Here is a 23,687-nt window from a genome sequence, read left to right on the forward strand (position 1 = left end):
TGTCTTATATCAGTCTCGAGACACCACCCGAGTCCAGTTTCTCGGGCCATTTCCAATCAACCCGCCAAATTTAAGCCTATTCCGGCACCTTCGCGACAAATGACGAAATTGCCTCTGGTACGATTTTTCTTTGTTAATTGTCTATCCAACACTACTTCAAACGCCAAAGCTAGTTGTCCTGTATCAGTCTTGAACTTGGCCCTTAGCCAATTTCTTGAGCCATTTCCAATCAACCTACCAAATTTCAGCCCATTTCGACGTCGTCGCGGGAAATGACGAAATTGCCCCTAGTGCAGTTTTTCTTTGTTAATTTTCTGTCCAACACTTCTTTAAACTCCGAAGCTAGTTATCCTATATCAGTCCCAGGACTCCACCCCGAGTTCAATTTCTTAGGCCGTTTCCAATCAACCTGCCAAATTTAAGCCCATTCCGACACCGTACGAAATTGCCCCAGGTGCGATTTTTCTTTATTAATTTTTTGTCCAACATTACTTCAAATTCCAAAGCTATTTATCTAGTATCAATCTCAGGACTTGGCCCCGAGTCCAATTTATTGGGTCGTTTCCAATCATCCTGCCAAATTTCAGCCCAATTTGACGTCGTCGCGACAAATGACGAAATTGCCCCTGGTGCGGTTTTTCTTTGTGAATTCTTTGTCCAACACTTCCTCAAACTCCAAAGCTAGTTGTCCTATATCCTTCTGGGGACTCCACCCTGAGTGTAATTTCTCGGGCCGTTTCCAATCAACCTGCCAAATTTCAGACCATTCCGACACCGTTACGATGAATGGCGAAGTTGCCCCGGCGCGGTTTTTCTTTATTAGTTTTCTGTCCAACACTACTTCAAACCCCAAAGCTAGTTGTCCTATATCAATCTCAAGACTTGGCTTTGAGTCCAATTTCTCAGGCCGTTTCCAATCAACCTGCCAAATTTTAGCCCATTCCGAAGTCGTCGCAGCAAATGACAAAATTGTCCCTTGTGCTATTTTTCTTTGTTAATTTTCTGTCCAACACTTCTTTAAACTCCAAAGCTAGTTTCCCTATATCAATCTGGTGACCCTGTCCCGAGTCCAATTTCTAGGGCCGTTACCAATCAACTTGCCAAATTTAAGCCCATTTCAGCACCGTTGCGATAAATGACGAAATTGCCCCTGGTGCGGTTTTTCTTTGTTAATTTTCTGTCCAACACTTCTTCAAACTCCAAATCAAGTTGTCCTATACCAGTCTTGGGACTCCGTCTCAAGTCCAATTTCTGAGGCCGTTTCCAATCAGCATGCTAAAATTCAGACCATTTCGATACCTTCGCGACAAATGACGAAATTACCACTGTTGCGTTTTTTCTTTATTAATTTTTTGAAAACACTACTTCAAACTCCAAAGCTTGTTGTCCTATATCAGTCTCGAGACTTGGCCCCGACTCCAATTTCTCCGGCCGTTTCCAGTCAACCTTCCAAATTTCAGCCGATTTCGACGTCATCGTGACAAATGACGAAATTGCCCCTGGTACGATTTTTCTTTGTTAACTTTCAGTCCAACACTTCTTCAAACTCCAAAGCTAGTTGTCCTATATCAATCTCAGGACTCTGCCTCGATTCCAATTTCTCGGACCGTTTCCAATCAACCTGCCAAATTCGGCCCATTCCGACACATTCGCGACAAATGATGAAATTGCCCCTAGTGCGGTTTTTCTTTGTTTGTTTTCTGTCCAACACTTCTTCAAACTCCAAAGCTAGTTGTCCTATATCAATCTCAGGACTCGACCACGAGGTCAAATTCTCAGGCTGTTTCCAATTAACCAGCCAAATTTCAACCCAGTCCGACGACATCGCGTTAAATGATAAAATTGCCCCTAGCGCGATTTTTCTTTATTAATTTTTTGTCCAACACTTCTTTAAACTCCAAAACTAGTTGTCCTATATCAGTCTCAAGACTCTGCCCCGAGTCTAATTTATCGGCCCGTTTCAAATCGACCTACCAAATTTAAGCCCATTCCGGCACCGTCACGACAAATGATGAAATTGCCCCTAGTGCGGTTTTGCTTTATTAATTTTCTGTCCAACACTTCTTCAAACTCCAAAGCTTGTTGTCCTATATCAGTCTAGGGACTCCACCTCGAGTCCAATTTCTCAAGCTATTTCCAATCAACCTACAAAATTTTAGACCATTTCGACACCGTCGCGACAAATGACGAAGTTGCCTCTGGTGCGATTTTTCTTTATTAATTTTCTGTCCAACACTACTTCAGACTCCAAAGCTAGTTGTCCTGTATCAGTCTTAGGAGTTGGCCTCTTGTCCAATTTCTTGAGCCATTTCCAATCAACCTGCCAAAATTCAACTGATTCTGACGCTGTTGCGGCAAATGACGAAATTGCCGTTCGTGCAGGTTTTCTTTATTAATTTTCTGTCCAATACTTCCTTAAACTCCAAAGCTAGTTGTCCTATATCAGCCCTAGGACTCCACCCCAAGTCCAATTTCACGGGCCTTTTCCAATCAGCCTGCCAAATTTCAGACCATTCCGACACCGTCGCGACAAATGATGAAATTGCCCCTGGTGCGGCTTTTCTTTATTAATTTTCTATCTAACACTACTTCATACTCCAAAGCTAGTTGTCCTATATCTGTCGCAAGACTTGGCCCCGAGTCTAATTTCTTGGGCCATTTCAAATCAACCTGCCAAAATTCAGCCCATTTCGACGTCATCGCGACGAATGACGAATAGCCCCTGGTGCAGTTTTTCTTTGTTAATTTTCAGTCGAACACTTGTTCAAACTCCAAAGATAGTTGTCCTATATCAATCTTGGGACTCCACCCCGAATCCAATTTCTCCGACTGTTTCCAATCAACCTGCCATGTTTCGACCCATTCCGACACCCTCGCGACAAATGACGAAATTACTCCTCGTGCGATTTTTCTTTGTTAATTTTCTGTCCAACACTTCTTCAAACTCCAAAGCTAGTTGTCCAATATCAATCTCAAGACTCCGCCCCGAGTCCAATTTCTTGAGCCATTTCCAATCAACCTGGTAAATTTTAGACCATTCCGACACCCTTGCGACAAATGACGAAATTGCCCTTGGTGCGATTTTTCTTCATTAATTTTCTGTCCAACACTACTTCAAACTCCAAAGCTAGTTGTCCTATATCACTCTCTAGACTTGGCCCTGAGTCCAATTTCTTGGGCCGTTTCCAATCAAACTTCCAAATTTCAGCTCATTCCGACACCGTCGTGACAAATGACGAATTTGCCGCTAGTGCGGTTTTTCTTTCTTAGTTTTCAGTCCAACACTTCTTCAAACTCCAAAGCTAGTTGTCCTATATCAATCTCGAGACTCGACCTTGAGGTCAAATTCTCGGGCTGTTTCCAATTAACCAACCGAATTTCAACCCAGTCCAACGACGTCGCGGTAAATGATAAAATTGCCCCTAGCGCGGTTTTTCTTTATTAATTTTTTGTCCAACACTTCTTTAAACTCCAAAACTAGTTGTCCTATATCAGTCTCAAGACTCCACCCCGAGTCCAATTTATCGAACCGTTTCCAATCGACCTACCAAATTTAAGCCCAATCCGGCACCGTCACGACAAATGATGAAATTGCCCCTGGTGCGATTTTGCTTTATTAATTTTCTGTCCAACACTTCTTCAAACTCCAAAGCTTGTTGTCTTATATTAGTCTAGGGACTCCGCCTCGAGTCCAATTTCTCAGGCCGTTTCCAATCAACCTACAAAATTTTAGACCATTTCGACACCGTCGCGACAAATGACGAAGTTGCCCCTGGTGCGATTTTTCTTTATTAATTTTCTATCCAACACTACTTCAAACTCCAAAGCTAGTTGTCCTGTATCAGTCTCAGGAGTTGACCTCTAGTCCAATTTCTCGAGCTATTTCCAATCAACCTGCTAAATTTCAACTCATTCAGACGCTGTTGCGGCAAATGACGAAATTGCCCTTCGTGCGGTTTTCTTTATTAATTTTCTGTCCAACACTTCCTTAAACTCCAAAGCTAGTTGTCCTATATCAACCCTAGGACTCCACCTCGAGTCCAATTTCGTGGGCCTTTTCCAATCAACCTGCCAAATTCCAGACCATTCCGACACCGTCGCGACAAATGATGAAATTGCCCCTGGTGCGGCTTTTCTTTATTAATTTTCTATCTAACACTACTTCATACTCCAAAGCTAGTTGTCCTATATCAGTCTTGAGACTTGGCCCTGAGTCTAGTTTCTCAGGCCGTTTCAAATCAACCTGCCAAAATTCAGTTGGTATAGTTTTTCTTTGTTAATTTTATGTCGAACACTTGTTCAAACTCCAAAGATAGTTGTCCTATATCAATCTCGGGACTCCACCCCAAATCCAATTTCTCCGACAGTTTCCAATCAACCTGCCAAGTTTCGACCATTCCGACACCCTCACGACAAATGACGAAATTACTCCTAGTGCAGTTTTTCTTTGTTAATTTTCTATCTAACTCTTCTTCAAACTCCAAAGCTAGTTGTCCTATATCAATCTTAGGACTCCACCCCGACTCCAATTTCTCAGGTCGTTTCCAATCAACCTGCCAAATTTTAGACCTTTCCGACACCGTCGCGACAAATGACGAAATTGCCTTTGGTACGGATTTTCTTTATTAATTTTCTGTCCAACACTAATCCAAACTCCAAAGCTAGTTGTCCTATATCAGTCTCAAGACTTGGCCTCGAGTCCCAATTCTTGGGCTGTTTCCAATCAACCTGCCAATTTTCAACCCATTCCTACGCCGTCGCGGCAAATGATGAAATTGCCTCTGGTGCGGGTTTTCTTTGTTAATTTTCTGTCCAAAACTTCTTCAAAATCCAAAGCTAGTTGTCCTATATCTCTCTCAAGACTCTGCCCCAAGTCCAAATTCTCAGTCCGTTTCCAATCAACCTGCCAAATTTCAGCCCATTTCGACGCCATCGCGGTAAATGACGAAATTGCATCTGCTGTGGTTTTTCTTTGTCAATTTTCTGCCTAGCACTTCTTCAAACTCCAAAGCTAGTTGTCCTATATCAATCTCGAGACTTCACCTAGAGTCTAATTTCTTGGGCTGTTTCCAATCAAGTTGCCAAATTTCTGCCCGTTCCGACACCGTCGCGACAAATGACGAATTTGCCCGTATAGCGATTTTCCATTGTTAATTTTCTGTCCAACACTTCTTCAAACTCCAAAACTAGTTGTCCTATATCAGTCTCAGGACTTCACCCTATTTCCAATTTCTCATGGCCATTTCCTGTCAACCTGCCAAATTTCAGCCCAGTCCGACGTCGTCGCAGTAAATGACGAAATTGCCCCTAGTGCGGTTTTTATTTGTTATTTTCCAGTCCAACAATTCTTCAAACTCCAAAGCTAGTTGTCCTATATCAGTCTTAGGACTTGGCCTCAATTCCAATTTCTCAGGCCGTCTCCAATCAACCTGCCAAATTTCAACCCAGTCCGACATCGTCGTGGTAAATAACGAAATTGCCACTGGTGCGGTTTTTCTTTGTTAATTTTCTGTCCAATACTTCTTCAAACTCTGAAGCTCATTGTCCTCTATCAATCTCGGGACTCCTTCAGAGTCCAATTTCTCGGGCCGTTTCCAATCAACCTGCCAAATTTTAGACCATTTCGACACCGCCTCGACAAATGATGAAATTTTCCCTGGTGCGGTTTTTCAAAGCTAGTTGTCCTATATCAGTCTCGAGACTCCACCCTGAGTCCAATTTCTCGGGCCGTTTTCGATCAACCTACCAAATTTTAGCCCATTCCGACTCCATCGCGGCAAATGACAAAATCGCCTCTGGGGCGATTTTTCTTTGTCAATTTTCTGTCCAACACTTCTTCAAACTCCAAAGCTAGTTGTCCAATATCAATCTTAGGACTCCACCCTGAGTCCAAGTTCTTGGGCCGTGTCCAATCAACCAGCCAAATTTCAGCACATTCCGACATCGTCGCGACAAATGACGAATTTACCCCTGATGCGTTTTTTCTATGTTAATTTTCTGTCCAACACTTCTTCAAACTCCAAAGCTACTTGTCCTATTCATCCTCGAGACTCAGCCCCAAGTCCAAATTCTTTGGCCATTTTCAATAAACCTGTCAAATTTCAGCCCAGTCTGACGATGTCGCGGTAAACGACGAAATAGCCCCTCATGAGGTTTTTCTTTGTTAATTTTCTGTCCAACACTTCTTTAAACTCCAAAGCTAGTTGTCCTATATCAGTCCCCAAGACTCCACCCTGAGTCCAATTTATTGGCCCGTTTCCATTCGACCTACCAAATTAAGCCCATTCCGACACCGTCGCGACAAATGACGAAATTGCCCCTGGTGCGATTTTTCTTTATTAATGTTCTGTCCAACACTACTTCAAACTCAAAAGCTAGTTGTCCTACATCGTTCTAGGGACTCCACCCTGAGTCCAATTTCTTGGGCCGTTTCCAATAAACCTATAAATTTCAGACCATTCCGACACCGTCGCGACAAATGACGAAATTGCCCCTTGTGCGGTTTTTCTTTATTAATTTTCTGTCAAACACTACTTCAAACATCAAAGCTAGTTGTCCGGTATCAGTCTTAGGACTTGGCCTCGAGTCAAATTTCTCGGGCGGCTTCCAATCAACCTGCCAAATTTTAGCCCATTCCGACGCCGTCGCAACAAATGACGAAATTGCCCCTGGTACGATATTTCTTCGTTAATTTTCTGTCCAACACTTCCTTAAACTCGAAAGCTAGTTGTCCTATATCAGTCCTAGGATTCTGCCCCGAGTCCGATTTCTCGAGCCGTTTCCAATCAACCTGCCAAATTTCAGACCATTCCGACACCGTCGCGACAAATGACGAAATTGCCCCTGGTGCGATTTTTCTTTATTAATTTTCTGTCCAATACTACTTCAAACTCCAAAGCTAGTTGTCCTATATCAATCTTGAGACTTGGTCCCGAAACCAATTTTTTGGGCCGTTTCCAATCAACCAGCCAAAATTTAGCCCATTTTGATGTCGTCGCGACAAATGACGAAATAGCCCTTGGTGCGGTTTTTTTTGTTAATTTTTTGTCCAACACTTCTTCAAACTCTAAAGCTAGTTGTCTTATATCAATCTTGGGACATCTCCTCGAATCCAATTTCTCGGGCCGTTTCCAATCAACCAGCCAAATTTCGGCCCATTCCGACACCTTCGCGACAAATGACGAAATTGCCCTAGGTGCAATTTTTCTTTATTAATTTTTTGTCGAACACTACTTCAAACACCAAAGATAGTTGTCCTGTTTCAGTCCTGGGACTTGGCATCGAGTCCAATTTCTCTGACCATTTCCAATCAACCTTGCAAATTTCAGCCCATTACGACGCCGTCGCGGTAAATGATGAAATTGCCCCTGGTGCGGTTTTTCTTTGTTAATTTTCTGTCCAACACTACTTCAAACTTCAAAGCTAGTTGTCATGTATCAGTCTTGAGACTTGGCCTCGAGTCCAATTTCTCAGGCCGTTTCCAATCAACTGCCAAATTTCAACCCATTCCGACGCCGTCGTGACAAATGACGAAATTGCCCCTGGTGCGATTTTTCTTTGTTAATTTTCTATACAAAACTTCTTCGAACTCCAAAGCTAGTGGTCCTATATCAGTCTCAGGACTCCACCTCGAGTCCAAATTCTTGGTCCATTTGCAATCAACCTGCCAAATTTTAGCCCATTTCGACGTCACCGCGGCAAACGACAAAATTGCATCTGGTGCGGTTTTTCTTTGTCAATTTTCTCTCCAACACCTCTTGAAACTCCAAAGCTAGTTGTCCTATATCAGTCTCGAGACTTCGCCCCGAGTCCAATTTCTCAGGCTGTTTCCAATGACCCAACTAAATTTTAACCTAGGCACCCGTCGTCGCGGTAAATAACGAAATTGCCCTTGGTGCGGTTTTTATTTGTTAATTTTCTGTCCAACACTTCTTTAAACTCCAAAGCTAGTCATCCTATATCTATCTTGGGACTCCACCCTGAGTCCAATTTATTGGCCCATATCCAATCGACTTGCCAAATTTAAGCCCATTCCGGCACCGTCGCGACATATGACGAAATTGCCCTTGGTGCGATTTTTCTTTGTTAATTTTCTTTCCAACATTTCTTCAAACTCCAAAGCTGGTTGCCCTGTATCAGTCTCAGGACTTGGCCCCGAGTCCAATTTCTCAGGCTGTTTCCAATCAACCTGCAAAATTTCAGTCCATTACAACGTCGTCGCGATAAATGACGAAATTGCCTCAGGTGCGGCTTCACTTTGTTAATTTTTTGTCAACCACTTCTTTAAAATCCAAAGCTAGTTGTCCTATATCAGTCCTAGACTCTATCTCGAGTCCAATTTCTCTGGCCATTTCCAATCAACCTGCGAAATTTAAGCCCATTCCGACATTATCGCGACAAATGACGAGATTGTCCCTGGTGCGATTTTTCTTTGTTAATTTTCTGTTCAACACTTCTTCAAACTCCAAAGCTAGTTGTCCTATATCAATCTAGGGACTCTGCCCCGAGTCCAATTTCTTGGGCCATTTCCAATCAACCAGCCAAATTTCATCCCATTTCGACGCCGTCGCAGCAAATGACGAAATTGCCCCTGGTGCAGTTTTTCTTCATTAATTTTTTGTCCAACACTTCTTCAAATTCCAAAATTAGTTGTCATATATTAGTCTCAAGACTCTGCCCTAAGTCATATTTCTCGAGCCATTTTCGATTAACCTACCAAATTTCAGCCCATTCCGACGCTATCGCGGCAAATGACAAAATTGCATATGGGGCGATTTTTCTTTGTCAATTTTCTGTCCAACACTTCTTCAAACTCCAAAGCTAGTTGTCCTATATCAATCTCAGGACTCCGCCCTGAGTCCAATTTCTCAGGCCGTTTTAGAATAACCTGCCAAGTTTCAGCCCATTCCAACGCCATCGCAGCAAATGACAAAATTGCATATGGGGCGATTTTTCTTTGTAAATTTTTTGTCGAACACTTCTTCGAACTCCAAAGCTAGTTGTCCAATATCAGTCTTGGGACTCCACCCTGAGTCCAATTTCTCTGGCCGTGTCCAATCAACCTGCCAAATTTCAGCCCATTCCAACATCGTCGCAACAAATGACGAATTTGCCCCTGATGCATTTTTTCTATGTTCATTTTCTGTCCAACACTTCTTCAAACTCCAAGGCTACTTCTCCTATATCACCCCTGGGACTGGCCTCGAGTCTAAATTCTTGGGCCGTTTCCAATAAACCTATCAAATTTCAGTCTAGTCTGACGACGTCACTGTAAATGACGAAATAGTCCCTGATGCGGTTTTTCTTTGTTAATTTTTTGTCCAACATTTCTTTAAACTCGAAAGCTAGTTGTCCTATATTAGTCCAGAGACTCTGCCTTGAGTCCAATTTATTGGCCCGTTTCCATTCGACCTACGAAATTTAAGTGCATTCCGGCACCGTTGCGACAAATGACGAAATTGCCCCTGGTGCGGTTTTTCTTTGTTAATTTTTTGTCAAACACTTCTTCAAGCTCCAAAGCTAGTTGTCCTATATCAGTCTGGGGATTCTGCCCTAAGTCTAATTTCTCGAGCCATTTCCAATCAACCTAAAAATTTCAGACCATTCCGACACCGTCATGACAAATGACGAAGTTGCCCTTGGTGCGGTTTTTCTTTATTAATGTTCTGTCCAACACTACTTCAAACTCCAAAGCTAGTTGTCCTATATCAATTTGGGGACTCCACCCAAGTCCAATTTCTTGGGCCGTTTCCAATCAACCTAAAAATTTCAGACCATTCCGACGTCGTCGTGACAAATGACGAAATTGCCCCTGGTGCGGTTTTTCTTTATTAATTTTCTGTCAAACACTACTTCAAACTCCAAAGCTATTGTCCAGTATCAGTCTTAGGACTTGGCCTCAAGTCCAATTTCTCGGGCCACTTCCAATCAACCTGCCAAATTTTAGCCCATTCCGCCGCCGTCGCGACAAATGACGAAATTGCCCCTGGTGCGATTTTTCTTTGTTAATTTTCTGTCCAACACTTCCTTAAACTCCAAAGCTAGTTGTCCTATATCAGTCCTAGGATTTTGTCCCGAGTCTGATTTCTCGAGCTGTTTCCAATCTACCTGCCAAATTTCAGATCATTCCGATGTCGTCGCGACAAATGACGAAATTGCCCCTAGTGCGGTTTTTCTTTATTAATTTTCTGTCCAATACTACTTCAAACTCCAAAGCTAGTTGTCCTGTATCAATCTTGAGACTTGGTCCTATAACCAATTTTTTGGGCCATTTCCAATCAACCAGCCAAAATTCAGCCCATTTTGATGTCGTCGCGACAAATGATGAAATAGCCCGTGGTGCGGTTTTTTTTGTTAATTTTCTGTCCAACACTTCTTCAAACTCTAAAGCTAGTTGTCCTGTATAAATCTTGGGATTCTATCTCAAATCCAATTTCTCAGGCCGTTTCCAATCAACCAGCCAAATTTCGGCCAATTCTGACACCTTCGTGACAAATGACGAAATTGCCCCAGGTGTGATTTTTCTTTATTAATTTTTTGTTGAACACTACTACAAACACCAAAGATACTTGTCCTGTTTCAGTCATGGGACTTGGCATCGAGTCCAATTTCTTGGACCATTTCCAATCAACCTTTCAAATTTCAGCCCATTACGACGCCATCGCGGTAAATGACGAAATTGCCCCTGGTACAGTTTTTCTTTGTTAATTTTCTGTCCAACACTTCTTTAAACTCCAAAGCTAGCTGTCCTATATCAGTCCTAGGACTCCGTCCTGTGCCCAATTTATCAGGCTATTTCCAATCAACCTGCCAAATTTACGCCCATTTTGGCATCGTCGCGACAAATGACGAAATTGCTCCAGGTGCGATTTTTCTTTGTTAATTTTCTGTCCAACACTTCTTCAAACTCCAAAGCTAGTTATCCTATATCAATCTCCGGATTCCGCCTTGAGTCTAATTTCTTCGGCCATTACCAATCAACTTGCCAAATTTCAGACCATTCCGACACCATCGCAACAAATGACGAAATTGCCCCTGGTGCGGTTTTTCTTTATTAATTTTCTGTCCAACACTACTTCAAACTTCAAAGCTAGTTGTCATGTATCAGACTTGAGACTTGGCCTTGAGTCCAATTTCTCGAGCCATTTCCAATCAACCTGCGAAATTTCAACCCATTTCGACGTCGTAGCGACAAATGACGAAATTGCCCTTGGTGCGGTTTTTCTTTGTTAATTTTCTATCCAAAACTTCTTCGAACTCCAAAGCTAGTGGTCCTATATTAGTCTCAGGACTCCACCCCGAGTCCAAATTCTCGGTCCATTTCCAATCAACCTGTCAAATTTCAGCCCATTTCGACATCATCGCGGCAAACGACGAAATTGCATCTGGTGCGGTTTTTCTTTGTCAATTTTCTGTCCAACGCTTCTTCAAACTCCAAAGCTAGTTGTCCTGTATCAGTCTCAGGACTTTGCCCTGAGTCCAATTTCTCGGGCCGTTTCAGAATAACCTGCCAAATTTCAGCACATTCCAACGCCATCGCGGCGAATCACAAAATTGCATCTGGGGCGATTTTTCTTTGTCAATTTTTTGTCCAACACTTCTTCAAACTCCAAAGCTAATTGTCCAATATCAGTCTTGGGAGCCCACCCTGAGTCCAATTTCTCTGGCCATGTCCAATCAACCTGCCAAATTTTAGCCTATTCCGACATCGTCGCGACAAATGACGAATTTGCCCCTGATGCATTTTTTCTATGTTAATTTTCTTTCCAACACTTCTTCAAACTCCAAGGCCACTTCTCCTATATCATCCTCAAGACTCGGCCTCGAGTCCAAATTCTTCGGCCGTTTCCAATAAACCTGTCAAATTTCAACCCAATCTGACGACGTCGTGGTAAACGACGAAATAGCCCCTGATGCGATTTTTCTTTGTTAATTTTCTGTCCAACATTTCTTTAAACTCCAAAGCTAGTTGTCCTATATCAGTCCCGAGACTCCGCCCTGAGTCCAATTTATTGGCCTGTTTCCATTCGACCTACAAATTTAAGCCCATTCCGGCACCGTCGCGACAAATGATGAAATTGCCCCTGGTGCGATTTTTCTTTGTTAATTTTCTGTCAAACACTTCTTCAAACTCCAAAGCTAGTTGTCCTATATCAGTCTGGGGACTCCGTCCCGAGTACAATTTCTCAGGCCGTTTCCAATCAACCTAAAAATTTCAGACCATTCCGACACCGACGCGACAAATGACGAAGTTGCCCCTGATGCGGTTTTTCTTTACTAATGTTCTGTCCAAAACTACTTCAAACTCCAAAGCTAATTGTCCTATATCAGTCTGGGGACTCCACCTCGACTCCAATTTCTCGGGCCGTTTCAGATCAACCTAAAAATTTCAGACCATTCCGACACCGTCGCGACAAATGACGAAGTTGCCCCTGGTGCGGTTTTTCTTTATTAATTTTCTGTCAAACACTACTTCAAACTCCAAAGCTAGTTCTCTGGTATCAGTCTTAGGACTTGGCCTCGAGTCCAATTTCTCAGGCCGCTTCCAATAAACCTGCCAAATTTTATCCCATTCCGACGCCGTCGCGACAAATGACGAAATTGCCCCTGGTGCGATTTTTCTTTGTTAATTTTCTGTCCAACACTTCCTTAAACTCCAAAGCTAGTTGTCCTATATCAGTCCTAGGATTCTTCCCTAAGTCTAATTTCTCGAGCCATTTCCAATCAACCTGCCAAATTTCAGACCATTCCGACACCGTCGCGACAAATGACGAAATTGCCCCTGGTGCGATTTTTCTTTGTTAATTTTCTGTCCAACACTTCCTTAAACTCCAAAGCTAGTTGTCCTATATCAGTCCTAGGATTCTTCCCTAAGTCTAATTTCTCGAGCCATTTCCAATCAACCTGCCAAATTTCAGACCATTCCGACACCGTCGCGACAAATGACGAAATTGCCCCTGGTGCGGTTTTTCTTTATTAATTTTCTGTCCAATACTACTTGAAACTCCAAAACTAGTTATCCTGTATCAATCTTGAGACTTGGTCCCAAAACAAAATTTTTGGGCCCTTTCAAATCAACCGGCTAAAATTCAGCCCATTTTGATATCGTCGCGACAAATGACGAAATAGCCCCTGGTGCGGTTTTTTTTTTTGTTAATTTTTTGTCCAGCACTTCTTCAAACTCCAAAGCTAGTTGTCCTATATCAATCTTGAGACACTACCTCGAATCTAATTTCTCGGGCCACTTCCAACCAACCAGCCAAATTTTGGTCCATTCTGACACCTTCGCGACAAATGACAAAATTGCCCCTGGTGCAATTTTTCTTTTTTAATTTTTTGTCGAACACTACTTCAAACACCAAAGATAGTTGTCCTATATCAGTCATGGGACTTGGCATTGAGCCCGATTGCTCGGACCATTTCCAATCAACCTTGCAAATTTCAGCCCATTACGACGTCGTCGCGGTAAATGACGAAATTGCCCCTGGTGCGGTTTTTCTATGTTAATTTTTTATCCAACACTTCTTTAAACTCCAAAGCCAGTTGTCCTACATCAGTCCTGGGACTTCGCCCTAAGCCTAATTTATAAGGTCATTTCCAATCAACCTGTCAAATTTACGCCCATTTTAGCACCGTCGAGACAAATGACGAAATTGCTCCTAGTGCGATTTTTCTTTGTTAATTTTCTGTCCAACACTTCTTCAAACTCCAAAGCTAGTTGTCCTATATCAATCTCAGGACTCCACCTCGAGTCCAATTTCTCGGGCCATTACCAATCAACCTGCCAAATTTCAGACCATTCCGACACCGTCGCAATAAATGACGAAATTGCCCCTGGTGCGATTTTTCTTTACTAATTTTCTGTCCAACACTACTTCAAACACCAAAGCTAGTTGTCCTGTATCAGTCTCGAGACTTGGCCTCGATTCCAATTTCTCGAGCCGTTTCCAATCAACCTGCCAAATTTCAACCCATTCCGATGCCGTCGCGACAAATGACGAAATTGCCCCTGGTGCGATTTTTCTTTGTTAATTTTCTATCCAAAACTTCTTCGAACTCCAAAGCTAGCTGTCCTATATCAGTCTCAGTACTCCACCCCGAGTCTAAATTCTCATGTCAATTTCCAATCAACATACCAAATATCAGCCCATTTCGACGTCATCGCGGCAAATAACGAAATTACATCTGGTGCGGTTTTTCTTTGTCAATTTTTTGTCCAACACTTCTTCAAACTCTGGATCGATTTTTCTTTATTAATTTTCTGTCCAACGCTTCTTCAAACTCCAAAGCTAGTTCTCCTACATTAATCTTGGGACTCCTCCATGAGTCCAATTTCTTGGGGCGTTTCCAATCAACCTGACCAATTTTAGCCCATTCCGGCACCATCGTGACAAACGACGAAATTGCCCCTAGTGCAGTTTTTCTTTGTTAATTTTCTGTCCAACACTTCATTAAACTTCGAACCTAATTGTCCTATATTAGTCCTGGGACTCCACCCAAGTCCAATTTCTCTGGATTTTCCAATCAACCCGCAAAATTTTAGACCATTCCAGTACCATCACAACAAATGACGAAATTGTCCCTAGTGCGATTTTTCTTTGTTAATTTTCTGTCCAACACTTCTTCAAACTCTAAAGCTAGTTGTCCTATATTAGTCTGGGGACTCCACCCCTAGTCCAAATTCTCAGGCCATTTCCAATCAATCTGCCAAATTTCAGCCCATTCCGACACCGTCGCGACAAATGACGAAATTGCCCCTAGTACGATTTTTCTTTATTAATTTTCTATCCAACACTTCTTTAAACTCCAAAACTACTTGTCCTATATCAGTCTCAGGACTTCACCTCGAGTCTAATTTTTTGGGCCATTTCCAATCAACCTGTCAAATTTTAGCTCATTCCGACGTCGTCGTGACAAATGACGAAATTGCCCTTGGTGCGATTTTTCTTTGTTAATTTTTTGTCCAACACTTCTTCAAAATGTAAAGCTAGTTGTCCTATATCAATCTTGGGACTCTACCCTGAGTCCAATTTCTTAGGCCGTTCTCCATCAAACTGCCAAATTTCAGCCCATTCCGTCACCTTCGCGTTAAATGATGAAATTGCCCCTGGTGCGGTTTTTCTTTGTTAATTTTCTGTCCAATACTTCTTCAAACTCCAAAGCTAGTTATCCTATATCAGTCTCAGGACTCCACCCTGAGTCCGATTTCTCGGGCCATTTCTAATCAACCTACCAAATTGAAGCCCATTCAGACATCGTCGCGAAAAAAATGACAAAATTGCCCCTGGTGCAGTTTTTCTTTGTTCATTTTCTGTCCAACACTTCTTTGAACTCCATAGCTAGTTGTCCTATATCAGTCTTGGGACTCCTCCCCGAGTCCAATTTCATGGGCTGTTTCCAATCAACCTACCAAATTTTAGCCCATTCCGGCACCGTCGCGACAAATGACGAAATTACCCCTGGTGCGTTTTTTCTTTATTAATTTTCTACCCAACACTTCTTCAAACTCCAAAGAATGTTGTCCTATATCAATCTCAGGACTCTACCTAGAGTCCAATTGCTTGGGCCGTTTCCATTTAACCTGCCAAATTTCAGCCCATTCCGACACTGTCGCGACAAATGACGAAATTGCCCCTGGTACAGTTTTTCTTTGTTAATTTTCTGCCCAACAGTTCTTCAATCTTCAAAGCTAGTTGTCCTCTATTAGTCTTGGGGCTCTGTCCTAAGTCTGATTTCTCAGTCGTTTCCAATAAACCTGCCAAATTTCAGCACATTCCGACAGCGTCGCGACAAATGACAAAATTGCCCCTGGTGCAGTTTTTCTTTGTTAATTTTCTGTCCAACATTTCTTCAAACTCTAAAGCTAATTGTCCTATATCAGTCTTGGGACTCCACCCTGAGTCCAATTTCTCAGGCCATTTCCAATCAACCTGCCAAATTTCATCCCATTCCGGCATCGTCGTGCCGAATGACGAAATTGCCCCTGGTGTGGTTTTTCTTTGTTATTCTCTATCCAACACTTCCTCAAACTCCAAAGCTAGTTGTCTAATATGAACTCGAGACTGTACCTCGAGTCCAATTTCTTGGGCCGTTTCCAATCCACCTGCCAAATTTCAGCCCATTCCGACACCGCCACGACAAATGACAAAATTGCCCCTGGAGCGGATTTTCTTCGTTAATTTTATGTCCAACAGTTCTTCAAACTCCAAAGCTAGTTTTCCTTTATCAGTCTCTAGACTCTATCCCAAGGCCAATTTCCCAGGCCGTTTCCAATCAACCTCCAAAATTTCAGCCCATCCCGACATCGTCGTAACAAATGACGAAATTGCCCCTGGTATGATTTTTCTTTGTTAATTTTCTGTGCAACACTTCTTCAAACTCCAAAGTAAGTAGTCCTATATCTATTTTCTTGGGCCGGTTTCCCTGAACCCACCAAATTTTAGCCCATTCTGACACCGTCGCGACAAATGACAGAATTGCCTCCGGCGCCGTTTTTCTTTGTTAATTTTCTGTCCAACACTTTTTTAAACTCCAAAGCCAGTTTTCCTATATCAATCTCAGGACTCCACCCCAAGTCCAATTTCTCAAGTTGTTTCCAATCAGCTCGCAAAATTGCAGCCCATTCTGACACCGTCGTGATAAATGACGAAATTGCCCCTGGTGCAGTTTTTCTTTATTAATTTTCTGCCCAACACTTCTTTAAACTCCAAAGAAAGTTGTCCTATATTAGTCTCAAGGCTTTTCCCCGAGTCCAATTTCTCGGGCCGTTTCCAATCAACCTTCGAAATTTCAGCCCATCCTGACACTGTCGCAACAAATGACAAAATTACCCATGGTGCGGTTTTCCTTTGTTAATTTTCTGTCAAACACTTCTTCAAACTCCAAAGATAGTTGTCCTATATCAATCTAAGGACTCTGCCCCAAGTATAATTTCTCGGGCCGTTTCCAATCAACCTGCCGAATTTCAGCCCATTCCGACACCGTCGCGACAAATGACGAAATTGTCTCTGGTGCGATTTGTCTTTCTTAATTTTTTAGCCAACACTTCTTAAAACTCCAAAGCTAGTTGTCCTATATCAGTCTCAAGGCTCCACCCCTAGTCCGATTACTTGGGCCTTTTCCAATCAACCTGCAAAATTTCAACCAATTCCGACACCAACGGGACAAATTACGAAATTGTCCCGGGAGCGGTTTTTCTTTGTTAATTTTGTATCCAACACTTCTTCAAGCTCCAAAGCTAGTTGTCCTATATCAGTCTCGAGACTTCAACCCGAGTTAAATTTCTCAGGCCGTTATCAACCTGCCAAATTTCAGCCCATTCCGACACCATCGCGACAAATGACGAAATTGCACTTAGTTCGATTTTTCTTTGTTATTTTCTGTCCAACACTTTTTCAAGCTCCAAAGCTTGTTATCCAATATAAGTCTCAGGACTCGATCCCATGTCCAATTTATAGGGCCATTTCCAATTAACCTGCCAAATTTCAGCCCATTCCGACACCATCGCGACAAATGAAGAAATTGCCCCTGGTACGATTTTTCTTCGTTAATTTTCTGCCCAACACTTCTTCAAACTCCAAAGCTAGTTGTCCTATATCAGTTTTGGGACTCTACCCTGAGTCCAATTTCTCGGGCCTATTCCAATCAACCTGTCAAATTTCCACCCATTCGGACACCGTCGCGACAAATGACAAAATTGCCCCTGGTACGGTTTTTCTTTGTTAATTTTCTATCCAAAACTTCTTCAAACTCCATATCTAGTTGTCCTATACTAGTCTCAGGACTCCACCCCGAGTGAAATTTCTTGGGTCGTTTCCAATCAACCTACCAAATTTCAGCCCATTTCGGCACCATCGCGACAACTGACGAAATTGTCACTAGTGCGGTTTTTCTTTATTATTCTCTGTCCAACACTTCTTCAAACTACAAAGCTACTTGTCCTATATCAGTCTCTGGACTCATCCTAGGGTCCAATTTTTTGGGCCGTTTCCAATCAACCTGCCAAATTTCAGCCCATCCAGACACCGTCTTGGCAAATGACGAAATCGCCCCTGGTGCGGTTTTTCTTTGTTAATTTTCTGTACAACAATTCTTCAAACTCCAAAGGTAATTGTCCTATATCAGTCTCGGGACTCCATCCCATGACCAATTTCTCAGGCCATTCCCAATCAACCTGCCAAATGTCAGCCCATTCCGACACCGTCGCGACAAGTGACAAAATTGCCCAGGTGCGGTTTTTCTTTGTTAATTTTCTGTCCAACACTTCTTCAAACTCCAAAGCTAATTGTCCTATATAAGTCTCGAGACTCCACCCAAAGTCAAATTCCTTGGGCCATTTCCAATCAACCTGCCAAATTTCAGCCCATTCCGACACAGTTGCGATAATTGACGAAATTGCCCCTGGTGCAGTTTTTCTTTGTTAATTTTCTTCCTAACAGTTCCTCAACCTCCAAAGAAAGTTGTCCCATATCAATCTCAGGACTTTTCCCCAAGTCTAACTTCTTGGGCCATTCAACTTTCCAAATTTTAGCCCATTCTGACACCGTCGCGACAAATGACAAAATTGCCCCCGGTGCGATTTTCCTTTGTTAATTTTCTGCCCAACACTTCTTCAAACTCCAAAGCTAATTGTTCTATATCAATCTAGGGACACCACCCCGAGTCTAATTTCTTGGTCTATTTCAAATCAGCTTGCAAAATTTCAGTCCATTTCGACACCGTCGCGACAAATGACGAAATTGCCCCTGCTGTGATTTTTCTTTGTTAATTTTCTATGCAACACTTCTTCAAACTCTAAAGCTAGTTGTCCTATATCAATCTTGAGACTCCACCCCGAGTCTAATTTCTCGGCCCATTTCCAATCAAACTGCCAAATCTCAGCCCATTCCGACACCGTCGCGACAAACGATGAAATTGCCCATCTTGCGATTTTTCTTTGTTAATTTTTTGCCCAACACTTCTTCAAACTCCAAAGCTAGTTGTCCTACATCAGTCTCAGGGCTCTACCTCGAGTCCAATTTCTAGAGCCGTTTCCAATCAACCTGCCAAATTAAAACCCATTCCGACACCGTTGCGACAAATGACGAAATTACCCCTGGTGCGGTTTTTCTTTGTTAATTTTCTGTGCAACACTTCTTCAAACTCTAAAGCAAGATGTCCTATATCAATCTTGGGACTCTATTCTGAGTCCAATTTCTAGGACCATTTCCAATCAACCTGCTAAATCTCAGCCCATTCCGACACCGTCGCGACAAACGACGAAATTGCCCGTCTTGCGATTTTTCTTTGTTAATTTTCTGCCCAACACTTCTTCAAACTCCAAAGCTAGTTGTCCTATATCAGTCTCTGGGCTTTGCCCTGAGTCTAATTTCTTGGGCCATTTCCAATCAACCTGCCAAATTACAACCCATTTCGACACCATCACGACAAATGACGAAATTGCCCCTGGTGCGGTTTTTCTTTGTTAATTTTCTGTGCAACACTTCTTCAAACTCTAAAGCAAGATGTCCTATATCAATCTTGGGACTCTGCCTCGAGTTTAATTTCTCGAGCCATTTCCAATCAACCAGCGAAATTTTAGCCCATTCCGACACCGTCGCGATAAATGACGAAATTACCCGTCGTGCGATTTTTCTTTGTTAATTTTCTGCCCAACACTTCTTCAAAGTCCAAGGCTAGTTGTCCTATATCATTCTCAGGGCTCCACCCCAAATCCAATTTCTTGGGCCGTTTCCAATTAACCTGCCAAATTACAACCCATTCGACACAGTCGTGACAAATGACGAAATTGCCCCTGGTGAGATTTTTCTTAGTTAATTTCCTGCCCAACCCTTCTTCAAACTCCAAAGCTAGTTGTCCTATACCAGTCTTGGGACTCCACTCCGAGTGTAATTTCTCGGGCCATTTCCAATCGACCCGCCAAATTTCAACACATTCCGACACAGTCGCGATAAATGATGAAATTGCCCCTGGTGCGATTTTTCTTTGTTAATTTTTTGTGCAATAGTTCTTCAAACTCCAAAGCTAGTTGCCCTATATCTTTCTCAAGACTCCACCCCGAGTCCAATTTTTTGGGCCATTTCCAATCAACCTGCCAAATTTTAGGCCATACTACCAGTGTCACGACAAATGACGAAATTGCCACTCGTGCAATTTTTCTTCGTTAATTTCCTGCCCAACACGTCTTCAATCTCCAAGCCTAGTTGTCCTATATCGGTCTTAGGGATCTATCCCGAGTATAATTTCTCAGGCCATTTCCAATCAACCTGCCAAATTTCAGCCCATTCCAACACCATTGCGATAAATGAAAAAATTGCCCCTAGTGCGATTTTTCTTTGTTAATTTTCTGTGCAACACTTCTTCAAATTCTAACTCTAGTTATCCTATATCAATCTTGGGACTGTACCCCGAGTCCAATTTTTTGGGTTGTTTCCAATCAACCTGCCAAATTTCAGCCCATTCCGACACCGTCGCGACAAACGACGAAATTGCCCGTCGTACGATTTTTATTTTTTAATTTTCTGCCCAACACTTCTTCCAACTCTAAAGCTAGTTATCCTATATCAGTCTTGAGGATCTACCCCGAGTCAGATTTCTTGGGCCGTTTCCAATCAACCTGCCAAATTACAACCCATTTCGACACTGTCGCGACAAATGACGAAATTGCCCCTAGTGCGGTTTTACTTTTTTAATTTTCTGTGCAACACTTCTTCAAACTCCAAAGCTAGTTTCCCTATATCAATCTCAAGACTCCACCTTGAGTCCAATTTCTTAGGCCATTTCCATTCAACTTGCCAGATTTCAACCCATACTGACACCGTCGCGACAAATGACGAAATTGCCCTTGGTGCGATTTTTCTTTGCTAATTTCCTACCCAACACGTCTTCAATCATCAAATCTAGTTGTCCTATATCAGTATCGAGGCTTTTCCCTGAGTCTAATTTCTCTGGCCGTTTCCAATCAAACTGCAAAATTTCAGCCCATTCCGACACCGTTGTGACAAATGACGAAATTGCCCCGGGTGCAATTTTTCTTTGTTAATTTCCTGCCCAACACGTTTTCAATCTCCAAACCTAGCTGTCCTATATCAGTCTTGGGGTGAATTTCTCCGGCCATTTCCAATCAGCCTGCCAAATTTCAGCCCATTCCGACACCATTGCGACAAATGCAAAATTGCCCGTGGTGCGGCTTTTCTTTGTTAATTTTCTGTTCAGCACTTTTTCAAAATCCAAAGCTAGTTGTCCTATATCAATCTTAGGAATCTGCCCAAGTCCAATCTTTCGGGCTGTTTTCAATCAACCTGCCAAATTTCAGCCCATTCTGACACCGTCGCGATAAATGACGAAACTGCCCCCGTTGCGATTTTTCTTTGTTAATTTCCTGCCCAACACTTCTTCAAACTCCAAAGCTAGTTGTCCTATATCAGTCTCAGGACTCCACCCCGAGTCTAATTTCTTGGGTCATTTCCAATCAACTTGCTATAATTCAGCCCATTCCGACACCGTCGCGACAAATGACGAAATTACCCCTAGTGCGGTTTTTCTTTGTTAATTTTCTGTCCAACATTTCTTCAAACTCCAAAGCTAATTGTCCTATATCACTCTCGGGACTCCACCCTGAGTCCAATTTCTCTGGCATTTCCAATCAACCTGCCAAATTTCAACCCATTCCGACACCGTCGTGAGAAATGACAAAATTGCCCCTGGTGCGGCTTTTCTTTGTTAATTTTCTGTTCAGCACTTTTTCAAAATCCAAAGCTAGTTGTCCTATATCAATCTTAGGAATCCGCCCAATTCCAATCTTTCGGGCTGTTTCCAATCAACCTGCCAAATTTCAGCCCATTCTGACACTGTCGCGATAAATGACGAAACTGCCCCCGTTGCGATTTTTCTTTGTTAATTTCCTTCCCAACACTTCTTCAAACTCCAAAGCTAGTTGTCCTATATCAGTCTCAGGACTCCACCCCGAGTCTAGTTTCTTGGGTCATTTCCAATCAACTTGCTATAATTCAGCCCATTCCGACACCATCGCGACAAATGACGAAATTACCCCTAGTGCGGTTTTTCTTTGTTAATTTTCTGTCCAACATTTCTTCAAACTCCGAAGCTAATTGTCCTATATCACTCTCGGGACTCCACCCCGAGTCCAATTTCTCTGGCATTTCCAATCAACCTGCCAAATTTCAGCCCATTCCGACACCGTCGTGAGAAATGACAAAATTGCCCCTGGTACGGTTTCTCTTTGTTAATTTTCTGTCCAACACTTTTTCAAATTCCAAAGCTAGTTGTCCTATATCAATCTTGGTACTCTGCCCTAAGTCCAATATCTCAGGCCTTTTCCAATCGACTTGTCAAATTTCAGTCCATTCCAACACCGTCGCGACAAGTGACGAAATTGCTCCTAATGAGGTTTTTGTTTGTTCATTTTCTTCCCAACACTTCTTCAAACTCCAAAGCTAGTTGTCCTATATCAGTCTAGGGGCTCCACCCTGAGTCTGATTTCTCGGGCCATTTCCAATCAACCTGCCAAATTTCAGCCCATTCCGAAACCGTCGCGACAAATGACAAAATTGTCCCTGGTTCGATTTTTCTTTGTTAATTTTCTGTATAATACTTTTTAAAACTCCAAAGCTAGTTGTCCTATATCAATCTTAGGACTCTACAACCAAGTACAATTTCTCAGGCCGTTTCCAATCAACCTGCCAAATTTCAGCCCATTCCGTCATCATCACGACAAATGTTTTTTACCCAACACTTCTTAAAAATCCAATCTAGTTATCCTATACCAGTCTCAAGGCTTTGCCTTGAGTCCGATTACTCGGGCCATTTCCAATCAACCTGCAAAATTTCAATCCATTCCGATACCACCGCGACAAATCACAAAATTGCCCTTGGTACGATTTTTCATTGTTAATTTTCTATCTAACACTTCTTCAAACTCCAAAGCTAATTGTCCTATATCAGTCTCGAGACTCCACCCCGAGTCCAATGTCTTGGGCCGTTTCCAATCAAGTTACCAAATTTTAGCCCATTCTGACACTGTCACGATAAATGACGAAATTGCCCCTAGTGCGATTTTTCTTTGTTAATTTTTCGTCCAACACATTCCTCAAACTCCAAAGCTAGTTGTCCTATATTAGTCTCGAGACTCCGCCCCGAGTCCAATTTCTCAGGCTGTTTCCAAGCAACCTACGAAATTTAAACCCATTCCGACACCCTCACGACAAATGACAAAATTGCCCCTTGTGCGGTTTTTCTTTGTTAATTTTCTGTCCAACACTTTTTCAAACTTCAAAGCTAGTTGTACTAAATCAATAATGGTACTCCACCCCAAATCAAATTTCTCAGGCTGTTTCCAGTCAACCAGCCAAATTTCAGCCCATTCGGACATCGTCGCGACAAATGACAAAATTGCCCCTGGTGCGATTTTTCTTTGTTAATTTTTTGCCCAACACTTCTTCAAACTCCAAAGCTAATTGTCCTATATCAGTCTTGAGGCTCCACCCAAATTTTGATTACTCAGATCATTTTCAGTCAACCTACCAAATTTTAGTCCATTCCGACACCGTCGCGATAAATGACAAAATTGCCCTTGGTACGATTTTTCTTTGTTAATTTTCTGTCTCACACTGATTCAAACTCCAAAGATAATTGTCCTATATCAGTATTGGAATTCTGACACGAGTCCA

Source organism: Olea europaea, unplaced genomic scaffold, assembly GCF_002742605.1.
Source record: "Olea europaea var. sylvestris unplaced genomic scaffold, O_europaea_v1 scaffold8, whole genome shotgun sequence".
Classification (NCBI taxonomy): Eukaryota; Viridiplantae; Streptophyta; class Magnoliopsida; order Lamiales; family Oleaceae; genus Olea; species Olea europaea.